General features: G+C 41.3%; 1 protein-coding gene and 1 pseudogene across 5 annotated transcripts in view; both read left to right on the top strand.

Moving 5' to 3' along the window:
• RERE (arginine-glutamic acid dipeptide repeats) overlaps positions 1 to 26,716 on the top strand; it is a 484,877-nt gene that overhangs the window by 31,746 nt on the left and 426,415 nt on the right. The window lies entirely within an intron of this gene.
• On the top strand, positions 887 to 26,716 carry LOC101031361 (large ribosomal subunit protein uL30-like; annotated as a pseudogene).

Here is a 26,716-nt window from a genome sequence, read left to right as displayed (position 1 = left end):
TGGCTCACTGCAGTCTTGACCTCTCCTGGGCTCAAGCCTTCTAAGTAGCTGGGACTGCAGGTGTGCGCCACCATGCCTGGCTAATTTTTGTGTTTTTTGTAGAGACGGGGTTTCGCCATGTTTCCCAGGCTGATAATGCTTTTAAATTAACAATGATAAAGGACATCCATACACCAAAGCGCAGTTTTTTTTAAAGGTGTGGATGTTTGTTTATATATTGTATTTAACTTGAAAGTTAATGGCCTATAAAATAGCATTTGTTCTGCTCAGATTTTATTTTACAGGGAAATACATACTTCAGTTCTGACTCTGATTAAACAAATAATAAAATGAGGCAACTGTGATACTCAGACGAGAGAGACACTGACAGGGTGTATGGATGGTACCATTTTACATAGGTTATTCAGGGATGGCTTCTCTGAAGAGGTGACATTTGAACAAGGCCTTGAACAGGCTAAGGAGCTACACAGTGGTATGGGAGTAGAGCTTTCCAGGCAGAGGGAGCATCAGGTGCAAAAGTCCCAAGGTGAAAGCCTGTAGGTTTGGTCAAGGAACAGTGGAAAATCTCTGGGAGAACAGAAGGAGGTGATACTCGGAAAGAGGGGCAGGGGCCAGGTCATAAAGTTCCCTGTGGACCATACTAAGACCTCTGGCTTTCATTCCAAGTATAATGCCACTGGAAGGTTTTCATCAGGGTGACAAGATCTGATCTCTGTCTTAAAAAGATCACTTTGGCTGCTGTGTGAAGGTTAGACTGCTCTCTTTACTGGCTGGAACCATGGAGGGTATTGAAGAGAAGGTGGTTCTTGCTGTGCCAGAAATCCTTAAGAAAAAGTGAAGGATAGAGCTGAAGATCAAGTGCCTGAGAAATAAGTTTGCCTAAATCATGCTTTGAAAGGCAAGGAGGAAGCTTATTTATGAGAAAGTGAAGCCCTATCACAAGCAATATAGGCAGATGTACAGAACTGAAATTCGAATGGTGGGGATGGAAAGAAAAGCTGGCAACTTCTGTGTACCTGCAGAACCCAAATTGACCTTTGTCGTCAGGATCGGAGGTATCAGTGTGGTGTGAGCCCAAAGGTCTGAAAGGTGTTGCAGCTTCTTTGCTTTCGTCAAATCTTCAATGGAACCTTTGTGAAGCTCAACAAAGCTTTAGTTAACATGCTGAGGATTGTAGAGCCATATATTGCATGGGTAACCCAAATGTAAAGTTAGTAAGTGAACTAATCTACAAGCGTGGTTATAGTAAAATAATAAGTGAATTGCTTTGACAGATAACACGTTGATCGCTTGATCTCTTGGTAAATATGGCATCATCTGCGTGGAGGATCTGATTCATGGGATCTGTACTATTGGAAAATGCTTCAAAGAAGCAAATAACTTTCTGTGGCCCTTCAAATTATCTTCTCCACAAGATGGAATGAAGAAAAAAACACCCATTTTGTAGAAGGTGGAGATGCTGGCAACAGGGAGGATCAGATCAACAGGCTTCTTAGAAGAATGAACTGAGGTGTCCACCACAATTATTTTTCTAGTCTGGTCAGTTAATAAACAGTAACTGCTCTCAAATTGAAAAAAAAAAGTCGAATTGAAATTAAAAGTCAGACTGCTGCCAGTCAGAGTGGAAGCAGGCAGACTGATGAGGAGCTATGGCCAGACTCTGCAGGGACTATGCTGTGGGCTTGGGTTATCATGATGGTGGTGGAGGCTATGAAGAGTGTTTGGATTTGGGATTTGATAAAGTGATGTGTTCTGAGATGTGGAAGTCTTACCACTCATTAAAAAAAACACATCAAGGCAAACTATGAGTTAGTGTTTTCAAAGCATTTACTAGATTCTGTATCCTTGAAATTCTTCTGTTGGAGAATGGAACCAGGAAAGATAAGAACCGGAGCTTGGTTGCATTGTGAATCCGCTTGCGGATGGAACAAGAACGATGGTGTGACAGCAGATGTGCATATTTTCCTCTGTAATGGTCATTTGCTTAATATAAAAAATATGTCTGAAGAATGTATGCTTGGATAAATAATATGCTGAATTCTGGTGTTTGGTGTGATTATATTAGACTAGACCTGTTTAGTAGTAACTGTTAAATATGTTGCAGCAATAATAAGGAGTGTAGGTGTGCCTTTCTGCTGCTATCAGAATCCATTAACAGGTTTTACTATGCTTGACTGCCTTTCATTGTTGGGCTTTATGGTTCATACTGGAAGTGCATGTGTAAATGACTTGTCTTCTACTATGGTTTCTCAAGGTCTTAAAAACAGTGTTGGCTGGGCGTGGTGGCTCACACCTCTAATCCCAGTACTTTGGGAGGCTGAGGCAGGCAGATCATGAGGTCAGGAGATCGAGACCATCTGGACCAACATGGTGAAACCCCATCTCTACTAAAAATACAAAAATTAGCTGGATGTGGTGGCATACACCTGTAGTCCCAGCTACTTGGGAGGCTGAGGCAGGTGAATTGCTTGAACCCAGGAGGCACTGGTTGCAGCAAGCCAAGATCACACCACTGCACTCCAGCCTGGCGACAGAGCAAGACTCTGTCTAAAAAAAAAATTGTTGTATTTTGAGTAAACATCTGTTTATTCCATAGTAAGGATAGATGCTAGACAGGCTATGATTTACTTTGGTTCTACTCCCTTCCTTTGGGTAGGATTTTACCTAGGTGGAGCACTGGATCATGTCCTTGAGCTGTGTGGAATTTTGACTGGCTTATGTGACTGCCTCACACTGCTGGCCACGCTTTGTTGCCTAAGTGGTAGAGACGTAAGCTCATCCTGGGTACATCTTTTAGTGTGCAAGGTTCTGTGAAAAGTGGCTGAAGGTACTTCTCAAGCCATTAAATTGTAGTGGACTGTCTTTTTTTTCTTTAGCAAAATTTGGTTTTGGGAGCATGATATTTAAACTTTTATCTGCTATTTGTAAGATATGAAGTCACAGTATGAGTGTTTGGGGGTTTTGGTTGCTTTTTTTAGGGTTGGGATCTTTTAGGATAGAATCCCTTTTCCTTAACCACTTAAAGCTTGAGAACAAAGATTTGGAAGCCTTCTTTGGGTAGCAGATCATTTTATTAATCTGATAAAAACATGTTTCTTCAACATATTTATTTAGCATAATATTTATTGAATAGCTGCTGTCTGCCAGGCAGTTTATACAGGTTTAGGATACATCAGTGAACAAAAGAGTAAAAACTCCCAACAAACCTAAAAACTCTGCCTCTGTGGAGCTTATATTCTAGTGGAATCTAATAAGTAATAAACAAGAATGTTATGTAGTATATTAGAATATGACAAATGCTATGGAAAAAATAGATATTGTAAGGGAGTTTAAAGGAGGTGGAAAGATAGTGGTTGTTGCAATTTAAATAGGGGAGTCAGGATAGGCCTCATAGAGAGGGTGATGTGTGAGCAAAAGGCTAAAATGTATGGGAGTTACCCATGCGGAGTTCTGCAGTGTGAGCTTCCCAGACAGAGGAGAATAGTCAGTGAAAAGGTCCTAAAGTGGGCACAAGGAAGATAGCGTGGCGTTGTTTTTTAAGATGGAGTCACGTTCTTTTGTCCAGGCTGGAGTGCAGTGGCACAATCTTGGCTCACTTCAATGTCTGTCTGCCTCCTGGGTTCAAGCGCTTCCCCTGCCTCAGCCTCCTGACTAGCTGAGACTACAGGTGCCTGCCATGTTGGCCAGGCTAGTCTTGAGCTCCTGACCTCAAGTGATCTGCCCACCTCAGCCTACCAAAGTGCTGGGATTACAGGCAGTAGCCACAGTGCCTGGCCTCTTTTTTTCTTTTCTTTTTTGAGACACAGTCTTGCTCTGTTGCCCGGGCTAGAGTGCAGTAGTGGGATCACAGCTCCCTGCAGCCTTGACCTCCTGTGCTCACGTGATCCTCCCACCTTAGCCTTCTGAGTAGGTGGGACTGCAGGCACACACCAGCACGCCTGGCTAACAGCAGGTTTTTTGGGGAAGATCAAGAGCTTACTTTGGACACACCGAGGTTAACGTAGTATTAGATACCCAAGTGGAAATAGACAGTTTTAAGATGATGTAAGAGTCTGAAAATCATGTGAGAAACCTGGATTGGAGATACATAGTTGTGATTTTGTGGCAAATGTAAGTAAAGCTGGGAAACCAGAAGAGATTATCAGTGGAGTATAGAGAAGAGAAGAGAAAAGGTTCAAGAACAAAGTCCAAGAACAAAGTCCTGGGATATTAAAAAGTCTGAGAGAAGAACAGTCAGCAACAAAAGCTGATGAGAGATCATCAAAAAGGAGGAAAACTAAGAAATCGTAGACCATATTATATGGCATCCTGGAAGCCAAATGAGAAAAATGTATTCAAGCAGGAGGGACAGATGAAGTGTGTCAAAAATCTGCTAAAAATCGGCTTAGGACTGAGAACTGATCATTGGATTTAGCAATGTGGAGAGGTGATCTTGGCAAGATTAATTTCAGTGGAGGGTTTGGTTCATCATCCTTATTGGAGTGTGTTTAAGAGAGAATGAAAGGAGAATTTGAGAGAGTGAATGTAGCACCTTTTTGAGGATATTTGCTGTAAAGGAGAATAGAGGAATAGGGTTGGAGCTAGTGGAAATTCAGTGAAGACATTTATAGAAATAGCATGCTACCTCAAAATCTGGTATAATTTCAGGGGATTAATGGGTCCCCCAAATCCCTCTGTGAACCTGCAATTTAAAAACTGCTTGTCAGTAAAACCAGGAGACAGTTTTACTCACCACGAGACAGTTTTACCTCACTTCCCTCCCTTGAGATTTCTCTTTTATGTTAAGATGTTGCATAGTTTGGTAATTAGACTACTACAAAGAATGTGAATTCCTATGTGTCTTCAGTTTTCTTTGTAAGGAATAGGCCTTGGTATAAATTGGCCTTCCATTTTTGGAAATCTATTTTATGCTAAGTATTTACCCAGGCATTCTACATGAATTTAATCTTTATCACAATCGTATGTAATCGATACTATTATCCCCATTTTATAATTGTGGGAAAATGGAGGCACAGAGAGATTCAATAACTTTCCTGAATTACGTCAGCTAGGAAGTGGCAGAGCAGAGTTTTATTTTAGTTTATGTTTTATTTGTTTGTTTCAGGACAGTGTCTCACCCTGTTGCCCAGCTGGACGGCAGTAAGACAGTCATACCTCACTGCAACCTAGACTTCCCAGGCTTAAGCAACCCTCCTACCTCAACCTCTGGGACCACAGGTGTGTGCTACCACACCCAGCTAATTTAAAAAAAAAAAAAAAATTTTTTTTTTAAATAGAGGCAAGGTCTCATTATGTAGCCCAGGCTGGTCTCAAACCCCTGAACTCAAGTGTTCTGCCTTGTCCTCCCAGAGTGCTGTGATTACAGACATGAGCCACAGCGCCGTGCCTCATGGTTCCTTAATTGTGCATGCTAATCAAGTTTGTGAATGTGGGGCAGACAAGTGAAGTGTAGGTAGGTGTTGAAGGGCAAGTGGTGCTTGGGAATTCTTTGAGATTTTCAATTGAAAGATTGTCTGGAAGAGAAAGCGTTGTCCTCATGGATTGCTCTCAGATAACATAAAATATAGTAAGATTATAATAGTTTTTATTCTAAGGACTTGAGAATAGCTTCTTTTCCTCCAGCAGAAAGGTAAGCATCCTGTTCCATTGTGTGATAGTTATTGGTTGGCACACAGATCTACTTTTTCTATTTCCAGTAAGTGAAATCACTTCCTCTCCACCTGTACTTTATTTTCTGGTCCTTTTGACAGTAGGACTTGATATTTTGGTATACCATGGATGGCATTGTTCTCTTGACTCAGATGACCTAAATTATTTGGTGTTTATTGTAGAGTGGTTCAAATATGCCTTTGAGGCCCTAGAGTTAAAAATGGATGATTCTGAGTCAATGTGGCTTGAAGAGCATGTCACTGAGGATCTCCTAGTCTGGTGGGATGCAGTGTTTGATCTGCTCCAGGTCGCATACCCTTTTTCTCTGCTGTTTATGCTCAGGCATGTGCTCACTATTATGTCTATTCAAAACCAGTCTCATTAAGACCAGCCAAGGCCAGGAGGTAAGGAGGAAATAATACATACACGAGGGTGCTGGAGCCCAAATAGATTGTCCTTTACCCTCAGGTCAAATTAGTGACAGAGCTGGCATCAGAACCTAGTCATCTTAATGCCTAAATTAGTGAGACTTAGGCATTTTTTTGAGACAGTCTTGCCACCCAAGTAGCTCGGATTATAGGTGCACAGCACCACACCTGGGCTAGTTTTTGTGTTTTTTTGTGGAGGCAGAGTTTCACCATGTTGGCCATGTTCGTCTCAAATTCCTGGCCTCAAGTGATCCGCCCGCCTCGACCTCCCAGAGTGCTGGGATTACAGGCTTATGCTGCTTCGGTCACTGAGTTAATAATGTTTTTTAAATAAATGAGTGGAAGCACTTTTGTGTAATCATAAATTTTCATCATTATCATAATGAATGCGTAATGTGTCATAAGTGTTTTCTGGTTTTTTTTTTTTTTTTTTTTTTACTATTGTAACACTGTGGATCTTTTTATTTTCCTTCAGTAAATATTGATTGTCATTGTTCTGGGCACTGAGTATATGACAATGAATAAATAGAAAAGAAAATCTGTTCTCATGGAGCTTATATTCCTCCTCTTCTTTTTTTTTTGGAGATGGAGTCTTGTTCTGTTGCCCAGGCTGGAGTGCAGTGGTGTGATCTTGGCTCACTGCTACCTCCGCCTCCTGGGTTAAAGTGATTCTCCTGCCTCAGCCTCCTGAGTATTTGGGATTACAGGCACCCGCCACCACACCCAGCTAATTTTTATTTTTATTTTTTTGTGTGATGGAGTCTTGCTTTGTCGCCTAGGCTGGAGTGCGGTGGTACGATCTTGGCTCACTGCAACCTCCATCTCCCAGGTTCAAGCAATTCTCCTGTCTCAGTCTCCCGAGTAGCTGGGACTATTGGCACCTGCCACCATGCCCAACTAATTTTTGTACTTTTAATAGACATGGGGTTTCACCTGGTTGGTCAGGCTAGTCTCAAACTCCTGACCTCAGGTGATCCACCCACCTTGGCCTCCTAAAGTGCTGGGATTACAGGTGTGAACCACTGCACCTGTCCAGATTTTTGTATTTTTAGTAGAAACAGAGTTTCACCATGTTGGCCAGGCTGGTCTTGAACTCCTGACCTCAAGTGACCCTTCTGGCTCAGCTTCCCAAAGTGCTAGGATTACAGGTGTGAGCCACTGCGCTTGGCTGGAGCTTATATTCTAGCAGATAAATGTCATCTCATATTTATAATTATTTCCTTAGGATAGGGTTGTAAGTTATGTTACACATAAAACTGTTTAGTAACTGGAGTGGGCGTGGTGACTCATGCCTGTAATCCCAGCACTTTGGGAGGCTGAGATGGGCAGATCCCTTGAGGTCAGGAGTTCAAGACCAGCCTGACCAACATGGTGAAACCCCGTCTCTACTAAAATACACAAAAAAAATTAGCCAGGCATGGTGGTGTACGCCTGTAGTCCCAGCTACTTGGGGGCTAAGGCAGGAGAATTGCTTGAACTCAAGAGACAGAGGTTGCAGTCAGCCAAGATTGTACTACTGCAGCCCAGGCTGGTGACAGAGTAAGACTGTCTCAAAACCAAAACAAAGCTGTTTAGTAACTGTATTTTACTTCTTTTTCTTTCTTTTTTCTTTGGAGACAAGGTCTCTCAGTGGCAGGATCTTGACTCACTGCAATGTTCACCTCCTGGATTCAAGTGGGCCTCCCTCCTCAGCCTCCTGAGTATCTGGGACTACAGGCACAAACCCCCACAACTGAATAGTTTTTGTTGAGATGGGGTTTTGCCGTGTTGCGCAGACTGACCTTGAACTCCTGGGCTCAAGTGATCCCTCTTGCCTCAGCTTCCCTAAGTGCTGGAATTACAGTTTTGAGCAGTCACTCCTGAGCCACTGTATTTCTGAATATCAGAATCATCTTTCTTTTAAGCTCTGTAAAAAATAAAGTTTTTTATAGTTATTTTCTTTGCTTAAAATGTAGTGTTAGCTCTCTCACATACAAGTGTTGTCACAAATTAAACTGAATAGGGTCCTCTGAAAGGAAGTTTAAGTATCATAAATTCTTGATAAGTAAAGAACTTTTTCACTGGATTGCTAAAATATATAAATAGATCTTGTGATTTTTGGCATGCCTGAGAAAGTTTTCAGGTAATTTATTAAAAATTTAACTGCATGTCAAGAAACATCTTCTTAAAGCTGAATACAGCAGAGAGACTTTAAGATAACAGTCTATGCAGGGTCATCACAATGAGAATTATTTTGATACTTTGACTGTCTAATACATTAGATAAATTTTATATAATGGCTTCAGGTGAGTCAGTTCTTGCTGTTTGCTTAGTGTGGTGAATGTAAGAAATGGAGAAAAAGGAAGGATTGAGCTGCTGTATTCTCTTATTCTTTTTTTTTTTTTTGAGACGGAGTTTCGCTCTTGTTACCCAGGCTGGAGTGCAATGGCGCGATCTCGGCTCACCACAACCTCCGCCTCCTGGGTTCAAGCAATTCTCCTGCCTCAGCCTCCTGAGTAGCTGGGATTACAGGCACGTGCCACCACGCCCAGCTAATTTTTTTGTATCTTTAGTAGAGACGGGGTTTCACCATGTTGACCAGGATGGTCTCGATCTCTTGACCTTGTGATCCACCCGCCTCAGCCTCCCAAAGTGCTGGGATTACAGGCTTGAGCCACCGCGCCTGGCCTGTATTCTCTTATTCTAATAACACATTCTTCAGGGTAGATGGTATTATTACTAATTTCCAGATGAGGAAATGGAGGTTCAGAGAATTAATTTACGCACGGTATTACTATTAATAATATCACATTTGGGCTTTAAAGTGAGGTCTGGGTAGTTGAAGCTTTTTCTACCATACTGTATACTTTCATTAAAAGCATGACACTTCGTTTTCAGAGTGACCTGTCTCAAACTACTATTTTCTTTTAAAAATATAATGTTCATTCTCTTCTTGATTTTTTTTTCTTGATATTTTTCTTCAAAAAGTTCTAAAAATTAAACCTAGGATTGGGTATTCTCTTTGTTCTTTCTCCCTTCGCAGTTAGCTCTTTTTAAATTTTAATGGTATAAAACATAAGAAAAATATTTGGTGACACTTGGTAGTGTGTGTTTTCTAGAAGGGCAAAGAGAAAATCTGGACTTCTTAGATAAGCCAATATTTTCTAGGAATGGAAGCACCCGTATAACTTACTGTGTTAAGTAGGTTGCAGTGTAAATGTTAGCAAATAAAATATTGATAACTTTCTTTCCTGTTCTACTTAGAGTTCCTTCAAAGGTTGAAGTGCTCATTGGCTTCACTCAGAGTAAGTGGTTCTAATTTTTGACTTTGATGTTGTTTTAGCATTCAGTAAAAGAAAAGTATTTAGGTCTGGTGTGGTGGCTCATGCTTGTAATCCTTGCACTTTGGGAGGTGGAGGCAGGCAGATAGCTTGAGCCCAGGAGTTCGAGACCAGCTTGGGCAACATGGTAAAACCCCACCTCTACAAAAAATAAAAAACTATTTGGCCATGGTGGTGCATGCCTACACTCTCTGCTGTTCTGGAGGCTGAGGTGGGAGGATCACTTGATCCCGGGAAGGTTGAGGCTGCAGTGAGCTGTGATGGTGCCACTGCACTCCAGCTTATGTGACAGTGACATCCTGTCTCAAAAAAATTAATAAAATAAAAAAATTTAGGGGAAGCTCAAACATTGATGGTTTTTAGAAGAAGGAAAGAGAAGAAAACTTAGTTATAAAATTTGGTAAGTTGTATATTACATGCTTTTTTTTTTTTTTTTTTTTTTTTTTTTTTTGAGACAGAGTTTCGCTCTTGTTACCCAGGCTGGAGTGCAATGGCACGATCTCGGCTCACCGCAACCTCCGCCTGCTGGGGTCAGGCAATTCTCCTGCCTCAGCCTCCTGAGTAGCTGGGATTACAGGCATGTGCCACCATGCCCAGCTAATTTTTTTGTGTATTTTTAGTAGAGACGGGGTTTCACCATGTTGACCAGGATGGTCTCAATCTCTCAACCTCGTGATCCACCCGCCTCGGCCTCCCAAAGTGCTGGGATTACAGGCTTGAGCCACCACGCCCGGCTATTACATGCTTAATAGAATGAAACAGTGTTTTGGGGCCAGGTGCAGTGGCTTATACCTGTAGTCCCGCACGTTGGGAGGCCAGGCCGAGCAAATCACATGAGGCCAGGAGTTCAAGACCAGCCTGGCCAACATGTTGAAACCCTGTCTCTACCAAAAATACAACAATTAATGGGGAATGTTGGCATGCGCCTATACTCCCAGCTACTCAGAAGACTGAGGCACAAGAATCACTTGAACCCAGGAGTCAGAGGTTGCAGTGAGCTGCTATTGCGCCATCACACTGCAGCCTGGGCGACAGAAAGATCCTGTCTGGAAAAAAAAAATAAGAAAAGAATGAGACTGTGAAGAAAGTACCCAGTAACTTCAGGTGAATGAAAAAATTAGAAAGTTACTGAGCCAAGAAAGTAATTTTAAAGTTTAGGAAATTTATATAAGAAATGATTTGTGAAAATAGGAAGAATGTATTACTGTATTATGAATGATAAACAGATTAAGAATTTAGAGATTATTTTAATTGGTATGGAAACTGTACTAATTTGGTGTTTACTTGAATATACTGAAACTAATTATTTTTATTTATTTATTTATTTATTTATTTATTTATTTATTGAGACGGAGTTTCGCTCTTGTTACCCAGGCTGGAGTGCAACCTCCGCTTCCTGGGTTCAAGCAATTCTCCTGCCTCAGCTTCCTGAGTAGCTGGGATTACAGGCACGTGCTACCATGCCCAGCTGATTTTTTTGTATTTTCAGTAGAGACGGGGTTTCACCATGTTGACCAGGATGGTCTCGATCTCTCGACCTCGTGATCCACCCGCCTCAGCCTCCCAAAGTGCTGGGATTACAGGCTTGAGCCACCGCGCCCGGCTATTTATTTATTTTTTTAAGACGGGGTTTCACCATGTTGGTGAGGCTGGTCTGGAACTCCTGACCTCAGGTGATCTGCCCGCCTTGGCTTCCAAAGTGCTTGGATTACAGGCGTGAGCCACCACGCCCGGCCTGAAACTAATTATTAACCATGTTTTCAGTGGAAAGATTTCTCAGTTAAGCAAAAGTTTAGCCTGGGTTTGAGAGGCAGTGTGACATGATTGCTAAGAGCACAGATGCAGAATCCAAGACTGCCTGGGTTTAAATCTGAGCTCTAGCACATAGAAGGTTTATATTAATAAAGAAGTTACTTAACTTCCCTGAGCCTCAGCTTCCTCAACACAAAATGGAGATAGCAATAATACCTATCTCATAAAATTGTTATAAGAGTTAGATGAGTTAATATATACAAAGCGGGCCGGGCGCGGTGGCTCACGCCTGTAATCCCAGCACTTTGGGAGGCCGAGGCGGGTGGATCACAAGGTCAAGAGATCGAGACCTGGCTGGGCGCGGTGGCTCAAGCCTGTAATCCCAGCACTTTGGGAGGCCGAGGCGGGTGGATCACGAGGTCGAGAGATCGAGACCATCCTGGTCAACATGGTGAAACCCCGTCTCTACTAAAAATACAAAAAATTAGCTGGGCATGGTGGCACATGCCTGTAATCCCAGCTACTCAGGAGGCTGAGGCAGGAGAATTGCTTGAACCCAGGAGGCAGAGGTTGCGGTGAGCCGAGATCGCGCCATTGCACTCCAGCCTGGGTAACAAGAGCGAAACTCCGTCTCAAAAAAAAAAAAAAAAAAAAAAAAGAGATCGAGACCATCCTGGTCAACATGGTGAAACCCCGTCTCTACTAAAAATACAAAAAATTAGCTGGGCATGGTGGCGCGTGCCTGTAATCCCAGCTACTCGGGAGGCTGAGGCAGGAGAATTGCCTGAACCCAGGAGGCGGAGGTTGCGGTGAGCCAAGATCGTGCCATTGCACTCCAGCCTGGGTAACAAGAGCGAAACTTTGTCTCAAAAAAAAAAAAAAAAAAAAAAAAAAAGTATATATATAGCATATAAAGCTTAAATGATGAAAGAGGTAAAATATTCCAGTGTTTATCAAACACAAACCATGTGTATTTTACTTGTTTTTTGTTTTTATGTTGGTTACTTGTTTCCTAGAAAACATGAAACAACTACTATGTGTATTTAATGTTAGGTGCTAGAAAACACAGTTAAGGAAAAAAATTGTTTTTTTGAAAAGTTTATTTATTTGTTGAGATTCTAGAGGCAAGATCTTACTGTGTTGCCCAGGCTGGAGTGCAGTGGCATGATTGTAGCTCACTGCAGCCTCTGCCTTCTGGGCTCAAGCGATCCTCTCATCTCAGCCTCCTGAGTAGCTGGGACTACAGGTGCATGCCACCACATCCAGCTAATTTTTATTTTTTAAATTTTTTGCTGAGACAGGATCTTACTTTGTTGCCCAGCTGGTCTTGAATGCCTAGCTTCAAGAAGTCTTCCTGCCTTGGCCTCCCAAAGTGTTGGGAATGTAGGTGTGAGCCACTGTTCCTGGCCCAGAAAAAATGTATAAAGAAAGAAGAAATGCTACAATGAAAGGAGATATGGGGCTTAGAGAGTTAACATGATTTAATTCTCCTCAGCTGGAGCAATGAAGTAATTTTTAAGGAAAAGCAGATGAGGGTTGGACTGTTGGGGAGTTAAAATACCCACCAATGAATGAGCAATTTCATATTTATCTCTTTGAGAAGATAAGATAAAGCACGGCTCTATTCTGTATAATAGACTAATAATTCTTGTTTGATTCTTTTAAGTCATTGAAATAAATTAGATTTCTTATAGGTTTTAATAGTTTGCCAAAATGAAGGAGATAATAGGAAATTCCTAGAAGCAGTGAGTGTAAACCAGAGAAGGTAGAAGTGAAATCTAAAAGATGCTGAAATGATGAAAACTGAGGACCAAAGGAAGAAAGAGTCTGTTGAGTCTGGAGAACAAATGCACCTCAGATATTCAGGATTGCTTGTGATTATGGCCACAGAATGGACTGCCTTGAGTGAATGGTTTTGGAAGTGGAGCAAGTTGTGGCTGTGTGTGTGGATTTGTGGTGATGAGAACACCTAGGAACCAGGTACCCGGTTAAATGAGTACATTTTTGTTGCCATCACCGTGGATTATGACAGGATCCATTGAGAAGGAAGGCTATGAGCCATTGTCAGAGACTTGAGTAAATGAGTGGGAAAGATCACCTGCATATCATTCTATTAAAATTCTGTGGCAGTTCTTTTGTGTCATTTCCCCTTCTCATTGTCTTTGACTATGGTTGATATCAAATGTTTGCACAGCATTGTAACTTGCTTTAGATACAACTTTTTTTTTTTTTTTTTTTTTTTTTTTTTTGAGACAGAGCCTTGCTCTGTTGCTCAGGCTAGAGTGCAGTGGCACGATCTCAGTTCACTGCAACCTCCACCTCCCAGGTTCAAGCACTTCTCCTGCCTCAGCCTCCCAGTAGCTGGTATTACAGATGTGTACCACCACGCCCGGCTAATTTTTGTATTTTTAGTAGAGACGGGGTTTTTACTGTGTTGGCCAGGTTGGTCTCAAACTCCTGACCTCAAGTGATCCATTCGCCTTGACCTCCCAAAGTGCTGAGATGACAAACGTGAGCCGCTGTGCCCAGCCAGTTATAACTTTTTAATTTTCCTTAGTATATAAAGTGGCTGTAGGTGTTCATTGTATAAAAGTTAGAAATAGACTTAAAAAATAAGAAATGTAAAAGCATTGATAGATAAGTAATGTTAGTTATTTGATGTATTCTTTCAGGCTTTTTTCTTTATTGGTAGTATAAGTACATGTCAAAAATGGTACTACATTAGATACGTTTTTTCAGTTGCTCCATGTTTAGTAAAATGTGAGCACTTTCATGTCTTTCAATGTCAATAAATATACTTTGAGGACTTTTAATAATGATGTATTGTTCTGTTCCATGATTTGCTATAATTTACTGGCTGAATCCAATTATTGTGGGGTATTTCTGACATCTCCTGTTTGCCTCATTCAGTTGTGTATTGTGTGTTTAAATTAATATTGTTTATAATGGCTGCATAATGTTTTGGTGCATGGATTTACTGAGTTGACAGTAGTTGGAGGGTGGCTTTTTAACTCTTGACCAGATCAGTACATCATTTATAGAGGCCAATTCAATCATGTAGTTATGGCTACACACATTAATGTTTTAGCTGTAGTATGCACTCGCAGGGTTTTTGGAGTTGTTTTTTCTCCAAGTGCGGGGTAGTTGACCATGTCACTCTGGGTCTTTGTGCCATTTTTGTTTTGTTTTGTTTTGTTTTGTTTTGTTTTGTTTTTGAGACGGAGTTTTGCTCTTTTCACCCAGGCTGGAGTGCAATGGCGCGATCTCGGCTCACCACAACCTCCGCCTCCTGGGTTCAGGCAATTCTCCTGCCTCAGCCTCCTGAGTAGCTGGGATTACAGGCACGCGCCACCATGCCCAGCTAATTTTTTTTTTTTATTTTTAGTAGAGACGGGGTTTCACCATGTTGACCAGGATGGTCTCGATCTCTTGACCTCATGATCCACCCGCCTCGGCCTCCCAAAGTGCTGGGATTACAGGCTTGAGCCACCGCGCCCGGCCCTGTGCCATTTTTTAGACCAGAAGATTGACATCGAAGATGCTGTATGTTAAACAGTTTGGAATTTATTGTGCTATGTTTATAGCAAGATATTTTCATTGTCCCTTTCTTCAATGAAAAAGGGTAAATAATTACAGACTCTCCTCCCCTAAATTATGTGTTAAAAGCCAAATTGGGCAGTTAAGTGTTATGAGAATCATGACAATGGCACATGTGTTGGCTTACCTTTTTTTTCTTTTTTTTTGAGGCAGAGTCTTTCTGTCACCCAGGCTGAAATGCAGTGGCCTGATCTTGGCTCACTACACCCTCAACTTCCCAGGCTCAAATGATCTTTCCACCTTGGCCTTTCTCAAGTAGCTGGGACTGCAGGCCATGCCACCATGCCCAGCTAATTTTTTTTTTTTTTTTTTGAGAAGGAGTTTCGCTCTTGTTACCCAGGCTGGAGTGCAATGGCGCGATCTCGGCTCACCGCAACCTCCGCCTCCTGGGTTCAGGCAATTCTCCTGCCTCAGCCTCCTAAGTAGCTGGGATTACAGGCATGCGCCACCACGTCCAGCTAGTTTTTTGTATTTTTAGTAGAGACGGGGTTTCACCTTGTTGACCAGGATGGTCTTGATCTCTCGACCTCGTGATCCACCCGCCTCGGCCTCCCAAAGTGCTGGGATTACAGGCTTGAGCCACCGCGCCTGGCCTAGCTAATTTTTTTTTATGAGACAGTCTCATTCTGTCACCCAGGTTGGAGTGCAGTGGTGCTATCTCGGCTCACTGCAACCTCCACCTCCTGGGTTCAAGCAATTCTTCTGCCCCAGCCTCCTGAGTAGCTGGGATTACAGGCACACATCACCATGCCTGGCTAATTGTTTGTATTTTTGGTAGAGATGGGGTTTTACCATGTTGGTCAAGCTGGTCTTGAACTCCTGACCTTGTGATTCACCTGCCTTGGCCTCCCAAAGTGTTAGGATTACAGGTGTGAGCCACCATGCCTGGCCAATTTTTGTATTTTTTAATGGGGTTTTGCCATGTTGCACAGGCTGGTCTTGAACTCCAGAGCTCAAGTGATTCGTCCACCTTGGTCTCGCAAAGCACTGGGATTTTAGGTGTGAACCACCGCACCCAACCAGCAACCTCCTTTCAGCATCTGCTTTCTTTGGATGAGAGCTGCTATGAAGACATATCATCTGGTTATGATTTAATATAATTTCATATAATTTAATTTTATTTCATAAAATACTATAGCATTTTAAAGAATGAAATATTTCTTGAACATCTCTATTTAGGTAGATGTTTTGACTTTTAGATCTTTAAATTAAAATGACAAGTAATAGTAACATTTTTGGACCTTAAAATTCTCAAAAACTTTCTTTGGCAATTCAATCAGCAAAATTTTTTTTTTATTTAGTTGATATTGTACTAAAGGTGCAGAGCAGATATTCACTTATTCAACAAGGTATTTTTTAAGAAGTAAATTTCTTTTTTCTTTTTCTTTTTTTTTTTTTTTGAGTCAGAGTCTTGCTCTGTCACGTGGGCTGGAATGCAGTGGTATGATCTCTGCTCACTGTCGCCTTTACCCCTGGGTTCAAACAATCTTGCACCTCAACCTCCCAGAACTGAGTATATATTTCAATATGGTTGAAGGTCCTGCCTTCATGGAATTTATCGAGATAACAGCTGTCTGTATTTGTCTTCCAGTCTCTTTTTCTAGTCATATGTATTACAAAATTGGCAAAATTGGGACTATTTTACAAAATTGGGTATCTAGATATTACATATATACATGTACATATGAAAATACAGACATAACAAAATTTTATATCTTTTCCTAAACAGCATTTGCAGCATAGTGTCTCACAAGTCTCTAAAAACCTATTTAATCTTTCTTTTTTCTGATTGTAAAATTAATATATGCTATTTATAAACTTTACATAGCGCAAAAAAAATATTTAGCGAACAAAAGTTCCTAATAGTTTTTTTTTTTTTTTTTTGGTGGGGGCGGGACAGACTCTCACTCTGTCACTCAGGCTGGAGTGCAGTGGTGCAATCTCAGCCCACTGCAACCTTCGCCTCTTGGGTTCATGAGTAGCTGGGATTTCAGGCATGCACCATCACGCCCTGCTAATTTTTTTTTATTTTTAGTAGAGATGAGGTTTCGCCATGTTGGCCAGGCTGGTCTTGAACTCCTGACCTCAGGTGATCCACCTGCCTTGGCCTTCCAAAGTGCTGGGATTACAGGTGTGAGCCACCACGGCTGGCCAAGTTTCTAATAGTTCTAATCTCCAAAATAATAACTGTTAGAAGTTTTGTGTTTTTTCTCTAAAAAAATTTATGCTATATGCATTTTCTTTATTATTATTATTATTTTTTTCCCACAGCAGATGGGTTGTTGCATCTCCTTAGTGGATCCTGACTCCTGTAGTTATTTTCTTTCTTTTTTTTTAATTAATAGAGATAAGACTGTACTCTACGTCCTGTCCTGAGACTCAGTTTTTAATCTTAACCACAAATCATGAATATTTCCCCAAATAGGTCCATACATAGTCTATTTTTTAACAGTTGCAGGTATTTCATAATAAGACATGTTTTTGTTATAATTTGGCCAACTTTCAACTGATGGATGTTTAGACTGCATCCAGTTATTTGCCATTATGAATGATGCTGCAGTTAACATCCGTGTCAATATCTTTTTATAAACCTGTGAATATTTTTATAGGATGCATTTCTAAAAATAGTTACTGAGTCAAAAGTTAGGCATATTTTAGATTTTAGTAGAAATTGCCAAGTTACCCTCTAAAAAAGATTGTATCAATTTTACATTCCTGTGGGCAGTACATTAGCCATAGGTTTTAAAAATACAGTGTTTTATTGAGTGCGTGGAGTTTGCCACAATGTTGTTCTGCGTTATTGTATGCTTCTCATGTTCTTCGTGGAGTAAGTGTAGTTATTTCCACAGATGAGGAAACCGAGACAGAGCTAGTACATAGTAGGGCTATAAGTACACTGAGGCAGTCTGCTTTCTGAGACTGTGCTCTCAATCAGTAGGTGACATTTTCTGTAAATCTGGTTTTGGCCAAACATTCAATGATTTGTCAATATTGAAAATGTAGTTTGCCAGGCGCGGTGGCTCAAGCCTGTAATCCCAGCACTTTGGGAGGCCGAGGCGAGTGGATCATGAGGTCGAGAGATCGAGACCATCCTGGTCAACATGGTGAAACCCCGTCTCTACTAAAAATACAAAAAATTAGCTGGGCATGGTGGCGCTTGCCTGTAATCCCAGCTACTCAGGAGGCTGAGGCAGGAGAATTGCTTGAACCCAGGAGGCGGAGGTTGCAGTGAGCCGAGATTGCGCCATTGCACTCCAGCCTGGGTAACAAGAGCGAAACTCCGTCTCAAAAAAAAAGAAAATGTAGTTTTCCGTTATTGGGGAGGTAAAGCCCTAATTATACATAATCGATGGGGAATGACCTGTTGAGAAACATTAAGTTTACCCTGCCCCTATGGCTTCTTTGTGGAGGATACCTTTTAGTTTGTGATTAGTGGTAGGCGGGTAACAGCTGCCTACTTGATATATTCTTGAGTTATGTGTACATGTAGAATACTTGTGTATTAATAAGAATCACCTGTCAAAGAGCAAATAAATACATGGATAAAAATCTGCTTGCGGCCTTCAGCCTGGAAAGCCATCAGCCCCAGAGGCTCTCAGGCTGTTGGTCCCCAGGATAGATCCACTCTGTTGTGCTCTTTGGGTGTCTGCTTCTCAAATACCTTCAAACTTTTTTAAAAAATGAAGCACCCATTCTGTGTCAGGTATCTCATGACAGTACCTTACTTAACTATTTCAATAATATTCTGAAGTGAGAATGTTTACTCCATTACAGATGAAAACACTGTGTTCAGAGGTATTGACTTTTTGTGTTATAGAACTTTTGCTGATAGTTGTTTCAAGCTTTGTTTTAAAAAATTTCCAATATGTTAGTATACTTAAAAATTAATAGTGTAGGCTGGGCATGATGGCTCATGCCTGTAATCCAAGCATTTTGGAAGGCTGAGGTGGGCAAATTACCTGAGGTCAGGGGTTCAAGAGCAGCCTGGTCAACATGATGAAACCCTGTCTCTACTAAAAATACAAAAAATAAGCCAGCTGCAGTGGCGTGCATCTGTAATCTCAGCTACTCAGGAGGCTGAGACAGAAGAATGGCTTGAATCCAGGAGATGGAGGTTGTGGTGAGCCAAGGTTGCACCGCTCTACTCGAGCCTGGGCTACAGAGCAAGCCTTCATTAAAAAAAAAAAAAAAAAAAAAAAATTAATGGTGTGACCCAGGTGTGGTGGCTCATTCCTGTAATCCCAGGAGTCTGAGGCAGGAATATTGCTTGAGTCCAGGAGTTTGAGACTAGCCTGGGCAATGTAGTGAGACCATATCTCTACAAAAATAAAATAATGGGGATGGTAGCATTAGCCTGTAGTCCAAGGTACTTGGGAGGCCAAGGTGGGAAGATCGCTTGAGCCTTGGAGGTTGAGGTTGTAGTGAGTCATGACTGTGCCACTGCACTCCAGCCTGAATTAGAGATCGAGACCCTGTCCCCAAACAACCAAACAAACCAAAATGATGTGTTTTACATCTTTAAAATGGCTAAGAGTTTTACTACTTTAAAAATGGTCCAGAATTCAATGTCTTAAGGTTGTCATTCTGAATTAGGCATCTGCCAGTCACTTTGTACCTGGACAGTTATTTATCGGGTCTGTATTGTTTTTTTTTTTTTCTCGAGACGGAGCCTTACTCTGTTGTGTTGCCAGGCTGTAGTGCAGTGGTGCGATCTTGGCTTACAGCAGCCTCCGCCTCCTGGGTTGAAGCGATTCTCATACCTCAGCCTCCTGAGTACCTGGGATTACAGGCACACACTACCACGCCCAGCTAATTTTTTTGTATTTTTAGTAGAGATGGGGTTTCACCATGTTGGTCAGGATGGTCTCAGTCTCCTGACCTTGTGGTCCGTCTGCCTCGGCTTCCCAAAGTGCTGGGATTACAGGAGTGAACTGCCACGCCTGGCCTGGGTCATGTAATTTTTTATGAAATACTGTGGATTGGGATTGGAAGTACAGTATTTTAAATCTTCCATATGTGATTGTTTTTGTTTTTTCCTTGAAATTGCTTTTTTCCTAGAAATAAAATGCAGCAGCAGTTTATCCCCCAAAACAAAGTCTTTTACTCTTTTAACTCAAATCATTGGGTAAAAAACTTTACTCAAATCAGTGTGAGGTAGTAAACATTTTAGGCTGTGTGGGCCAGATGGTCATAACTACTCAACTCTACCCTTAGAGCCCCAAAGCATAGATACATGCTTTTGCAGCAAATGGGTATGGCAGTGTTCCATAAAACATTTGTAAAAACAGGCTCCAGTCCAGATGTCGCCTGTGGGCCATAGTTTGCCAACCACTGGCTTTTAGAAGATGCCTGATGAACATTTTTTTCCCTAAAGATGATGAACTCCTTTTCTTAAGTATACTGGTTTCTTTTGGAACTTGGGGTATGAAATGGATTTCCTTCGTCCTCCTAGTGGACACCCACATTTTTTAAACTTTAGAGCTCTTGTGTAATGAGAATGGAACCAAAGACTCTTCAGGGGCAAGCGTCAGTGTTTTTACATGTATTCATAAGTGAGTGAATTCACACACACACAAAAAATATTTTATGTTGTAAACAGGACTCTTAGGCACCTAGCTGGCCCTTAAATTTCTTCATTTTTAACTGAAAAGTTTACTGTCCTGTTCTTTATGGTAGGCGCTACCCTCATGTGACTATTTAAATTAACTTAAATAAAATTTAAACTTAAGTTCTTCAGTCACACTAGCTGCATTTCAAGTGTTCAGTAGCCACACGTGACCAGTGGGTGCTGTATTGGACAGCACAAGATAGAGAATATTTCTATCATTCCCTAACAGTTCTATTGGACAGTCCTCATCTAGAATTCTGACTTAAGGGTTAGAGGAAGAAGGACAAGGAAGTGATATTAAAGCATAATGAATGAATGATGCTTTTATTATCTTCTGAAATGGATATTGTGGTTTATACTCTTTTTCTGGGAAGAATTTTTTCCATGGTTAGAATTAGAGTGCATATATTCCTCTTCAAGTATGTAAATAAGCAAATTTCCTCTTACTTATTTCTATCTTTAAGGTATAGCTGTAAATCAAGATTCCAGAAACACATTCTTTTTACACCTCAGAGTAGCCATGCATATATGACTTTATAATTATGTATATATAATATTATAAGTAATTGTAAAGAAGAAGGCATCATTCAGTTAATGGATGCCTCGTGAAGTCATGGCTTCTGCACTCCAAATGGCCTGTGACTATGCCAGTGGTCTTTCTGTATCCCTCTACCACATACCTCGTCTTTTCTTCATTACTATTTTATTTTATTTTGTCTTATTTTATATTTGGAGGCAAAGTCTCACTCTGTCACCCAGGCCGGAGTACAGTGGTGTGATCTTGGCTTCCTGCAGTCTCTGCCTCCCAGGTTCAAGTGATTCTCCTGCTCTCCCCTCCCAAGTGGCTGGGACTACAGGCACGCACCACCACACCCGGCTAATTGTGTGTGTGTGTGTGTGTGTGTGTGTGTGTGTGTGTGTATGTGTATGTTTTTAGTAGAGATGAGGTTTCACTGTGTTGACCAGGCTGGTCTTGAACTCCTGACCTCCAAGTGATCTGCCTGCCTTGGCCTCCGAAAGTGCTAGCATTACAGGCTCTTTTAAACTTTTTTAAATAAAGAAAGCTTTTTATTTAGAAATCACATCTTTTTTGATAAGCATCATTTTTTTTTTCCTTTCTCTTTTTTTTTTTCTTTTCTTTTTGAGACAAGGTCTCACTCTGTAGCCCAGGGTGGAGTGCAGTGGTGCAATCTTGGCTTACTACAGCCTCGACCTGCCAGCTCAATTGATCCTTTTACTTTGGCCTCCCAAGTAGCTGGGACTAATACAGTTGTGTGCCAAAACACCTAGTTGATTTTGACTTACTTTTTATAGAGACAGGGTCTCACTATGTTGCCCAGGGTGGTCTCAAATTCTGGGCTCAAGTGATCCTCCTGCCCTGGACTCCTAAAGTATTAGGATTACATGGCCGGGCGCAGTGGCTCACGCCTGTAATCCCAGCACTTTGAGAGGCCGAGGCGGGTGGATCACGAGGTCAAGAGATCGAGACCATCCTGGTCAACATGGTGAAACCCCGTCTCTACTAAAAATACAAAAAATTAGCTGGGCATGGCGGCGCATGCCTGTAATCCCAGCTACTCAGGAGGCTGAGGCAGGAGAATTGCCTGAGCCCAGGAGGCAGAGGTTGCGGTGAGCCGAGATCGCGCCATTGCACTCCAGCCTGGGTAACAAGAGCGAAACTCCGTCTCAAAAAAAAAAAAAAAAAAAAAAGTATTGGGATTATAGGCACGAGCCACTGTCTGGCCTCTGTCACTTTTATTTCAACTATTTATTAAACCTTGGATTTCTGGTCCACTTCCTCATACCATGAATCCTTCCATTCCATTTCCTGAATTGATGACCTAATTTCCTATTTCACAGAGAAAATAGAAGCCATCAAATTAGAGCTTCTCGGTTTTCAACCACTAATGCTACATGCCCATGATACCCAACTACTTAGAATTTCTGATGTAGAAAATGAATAGTCAATTTATCGAAGTTAAAAAGTTTAAAGTTTAGTTTTCCTTAAGCCATGAATTCAGTTTAATCATATTAGTCTATTCATTACTTCAGTACATTTTATATAAAGGTAAAAGAAAAATAATACAGCTTTTGATACATGTTAATTCAAGTTAAATTAACTTAGTTCTGTTTAAATATCTAGTTCTACTTACAAACATAACTAACATTAAATTGCATTTTAAAATTGAGTAAATAAATGCCCAAGAAAGCTTCCAACCTCTTAAAACAAAACCTTCTCTAAGTACTTATGCAACTTTTATAAATTAATTAAATTTCAGGATATGATGAATTTCCCATCTCCCAAACACGTCTTTCTGTGTTTTCTTGTTTTGATAAATGCTGTTCAGTTGTCTAAGTAACTTGGGCTGTGTTGCTTTCTTCTCTTCTCCCCACTGTATAGAATCAAGTATTGTTTCTTCTTCCTGTATCTCTTGCCTCTTCCTAATCCATTGTACTAGTTCAGGCTCCTGTCTCTTTTGCATCCTCTGCCTCCTGGGTTCAAGCGATTCTCGCATGTCAGTCTCCTGAGTAGCTGGGACTACAGGAGCATGCCACCACACCCAACTAATTTTTTGTGTTTTTAGTAGAGACAGAGTTTCACCATGTTGGCCAGGCTGGTCTTGAACTCCTGACCTCAAGTGATCTGCCAGCCTCAGTCTCCCAAAGTGCTGGGATTATAGGCATGAGCCACTGTACCCGGTCACTCTCTCTTGCCTGAATTACTTCATAGATTTCAAACCAGTTGGCGTGTTCAGATCCTCTGCCCTTCTAATTTTTTTTTTTTTTTTTTTTTTTTTTTTTTTTTTACCACTGTAGTCCTTTTGATCTTTTGTTTTTTCTTTTTGTTGCTTTTTTTTTTAAGACAGAGTTTTGCCCTTGCCCAGGCTGGAGTGCAATGGTGTAATCAATCTCAGCTCACTGCAATCTCCACCTCTCAGGTTCAAGCAATTCTTCTGCCTCAGCCTCCCAAGTAGCTGGGATTACAGGCATATGCCAGCACACCTGACTAATTTTGTATTAGTAGAGATGGGGTTTCACCACGTTGACCAGCTGGGTTTTGAACTCCTGACCTCAGGTGATAAACCCTCTTTGGTCTCCCTAAGAGCTGGGATTACAGATATGAGCCACTGTGCCTGGACTTTTGTTTGGTTTTGTAACAGCTTTATTGAGATACAATTCACGTATCATACAGTTTACCTACTTAAAGTGTACAATTCAGTTGTTTTTTGTGTTCACAGGGTTGTGCAACCATCACTGCAATTTCAGAACATTTAATTACGCCCAGAAGAAATCCTGTATCCATTAGCAGTTACTCCTTATTTCTTCCTCTACTCATCTCCCGGCCCTAAGCAGCCCTTAATCTTCTTTCTGTCTTTATAGATTTGCCTATTCTGGGTATTTCATGTCAATTGAATCATGCAGTCTTTAACTGGGTGCTTTGACTTAGTATAATGTTTTCTAGGTTCACCCATATGGTAGCATATTAATCTGTACTTCATTCCCAATAAATGCCAAGTAATAGTCCATTGTGTGGCTGTACCACATTTTATTTATTCACTAGTTGATGGACACTTTGACTGATTCTACTTTTTGGCTATTAAAAAAATGCTGCTGTGAACATTGAAGTACAAACTTCTGTGAGGATGTGTGTTTGCGTTTCTCTTGGGGTGACTTCTGAAGCCTAGGAGTGAAATTGTTGGGGCATATGGAACCTCTGTTTAACATTTTGAGGAACTGACTGTTTTCCAAAGTGACTATACCATGTTACAATTTTACTAGCAGTGTATGAACCTTGCAGTTTTTCCGCATCATCACTAATACTTACTATCTGTGTTTTAGATTATAGCCATTCTGATGGGTGTCAAGTGGTATCTTATAGTTTTGATTTGCATTTCCCTAATGAGATTGAGCATCTATCTTGTGCTTATTGGCCCTTTGCTATCTTTTTTGGAACCCTTTGATCTTTTAAAAATAGAAATCTGGGTGTATTACTTCCCTGAGTTATGCCTGTGGTGGTGAACATTCTCTTTTTAGTCTGGTCAATTCTTTGGTTGACCAGAGCTGACCAGGCTAAATAATTTTTTTTTTTTTTTTTTTTTTTTCAGACAGAGTCTCACTCTTGTTACCCAGGCTGGAGTGCAATGGCGCGATCTTGGCTCACCGCAACCTCCGCCTCCTGGGCTCAGGCAATTCTCCTGCCTCAGCCTCCTAAGTAGCTGGGATTTACAGGCACGCACCACCATGCCCAGCTAATTTTTTGTATTTTTAGTAGAGACGGGGTTTCAGCATGTTGACCAGGATGGTCTCGATCTCTCGACCTCGTGATCCACCCGCCTCGGCCTCCCAAAGTGCTGGGACTACAGGCGTGAGCCACCGCGCCCGGCAATAAATTTTTAAAAATATTTATTTATTTATTTATTTTGGGCTTCAGTTTAGATGTAATTTCCTTCAAGGAGCCTTCCTTGAACCATGGCTATTAGCACTCAATCCACTCTATTGTTGTGATTGTTCATCTATACTTCCTTTCTAACCAGACACTAAGCATGATTAACAGAGATTGTAGTTGGCATGTGATTGACTGGATGACTGTACCTTTTTTTTTTTTTTTTTTAAACATTTAACTTAAAAAAAAATTCTGTCTTGGAGTTAATTGTACACGAAGTAGTATTTCATGATTTTTTGTGTTCCTTGTTTCCTCTCGTTTTCCAGATGGCACTAAGGCACCTGGGTAGGATCCTATAGAGAGCAATGCATTGCGGTTGCTCTCTGCATGGTATGCTTCCCCCAAGAGTCAGGGATGAGGCGAAACCTGTGTGTACTCTGAGGCCAGGGCTGAGTGCATAGGGAGCAGCTGCAACTTGCCCTGGTGATATTCTTTAACTTGGAGGAGGTAGTGATGCAGGAAAGGGAAGACTGAGCATGGGAACCATCTTGATAAGAAGCATGGGACTCTGAGAGATAGGCTACTAGGATTGGTACACCACACCTGGTGGCAGAGGTCTTCTTGACCTTGAGTTAGTTTTCTGAGTGAGAATAAATACACTCAGTCAACTAGCACCTTCACTTCTTCAATTATAGGATGGACTTTTTTGTTTTTGAGACCAAGTCTAGCTCTGTCGCTCAGGCTGGAGTGCAGTGATGTGATCTTGGTTCACTGTAACCTCTGCCTCCCAGGGTCAAGTGATTCTCCTGCCTCAGCCTCCTAAGTAGCTATGATTATAGGCACTATTTTGCCTTCTACATTATGACTTTACAGTGTGACTTTACTGCAGAAGGCAAAATACTAATTCTCCATGGTCCCAGATCATTACAGCCACTTGCCTCCTCTGGCTAATTTTTTTGTATTTTTAGTTGAGATGGGGTTTCATTATGTTGGTCAGGGCGGTCTCAAACTCCTGACCTCAATGATCCACGTGCCTCAGCCTCCCAGAGTGCTGGGAGTACAGGTGTGAACCACCACCCCCAGCTGGACATTCATTTTTAATACTGAATGGAAACTCTGATTATGGGGATAGATTTTTCTTTTAGTTTTCAAGAAGTACCTCTTATTTTTTTTTTTTTTTAGGATGTCGTATTTCTGAACTGAGAAGTGAATTACACTCTTGATTTTTTACAGTTATACAACAACAAAGAGAATCTGGATTTGTTCCTATGGTTGTGACTTTACTGAGGTAAATATTATCTTTTTCCATCAGGATGTCTAGAAATGGTCTTCTGTTTTCATTTTTATCCTCCAAACCTGCTGTATATTGCAGATTATAAATTTCTGGTTAGTGTTTTCTTTTTTCAGCTCACTGGACCCTGACTTCTTTTAGTCTTCCATGCCTAGATTTTTGCTGATTGAGGGGCTGTGATAATGGTTTTTTTTCTTCCTTTGCTCAAGAGTATAACTTTACTGTAGAAGGCAGAATGTTAATTTTCCATGGTCCCAGGTCATTCAGGCATTTTGAACTCCTAGTCTTCATGTGGACTTCATGTGGCCTAGTTTATGTGGCGTAGAATCATTTGTGTGGCATAGATTCTCCATAAGCCTTGCCATAAGGGGAAAAAAAAGAGGAGTTGACCTTACGGTAGAAACATCAGTGTTTGGAGAAGTAGTGTTGGGAAATGAGGAGGTTGTTTTCAACTGAGTGGTCATCTTGAATCAGTTAGTCCATTGTCAGGGGAAAGCCCTCTTGAGGCTTCATCCAGAAGGACCAAAAGCTGAGGCCCCAGCAAGTGTTCCTGGCCTCTAACTGGTAGAGTTAGACGGTGCCTGGCCTAGCTAACTGGTGCCACTTTTTTTGTCTTCAAATAAGCACCTTTCCCTGGCTATTCTAGGAGCCAAAAAGGGCTGGTTTCATGGAAATTATGATTAGTCT

Source organism: Saimiri boliviensis, chromosome 11 (genome assembly GCF_048565385.1).
Source record: "Saimiri boliviensis isolate mSaiBol1 chromosome 11, mSaiBol1.pri, whole genome shotgun sequence".
NCBI lineage: Eukaryota > Metazoa > Chordata > Mammalia > Primates > Cebidae > Saimiri > Saimiri boliviensis.
Note: the sequence above shows the minus strand (reverse complement) of the source record. Positions and strands in the feature narration are given on the sequence as shown.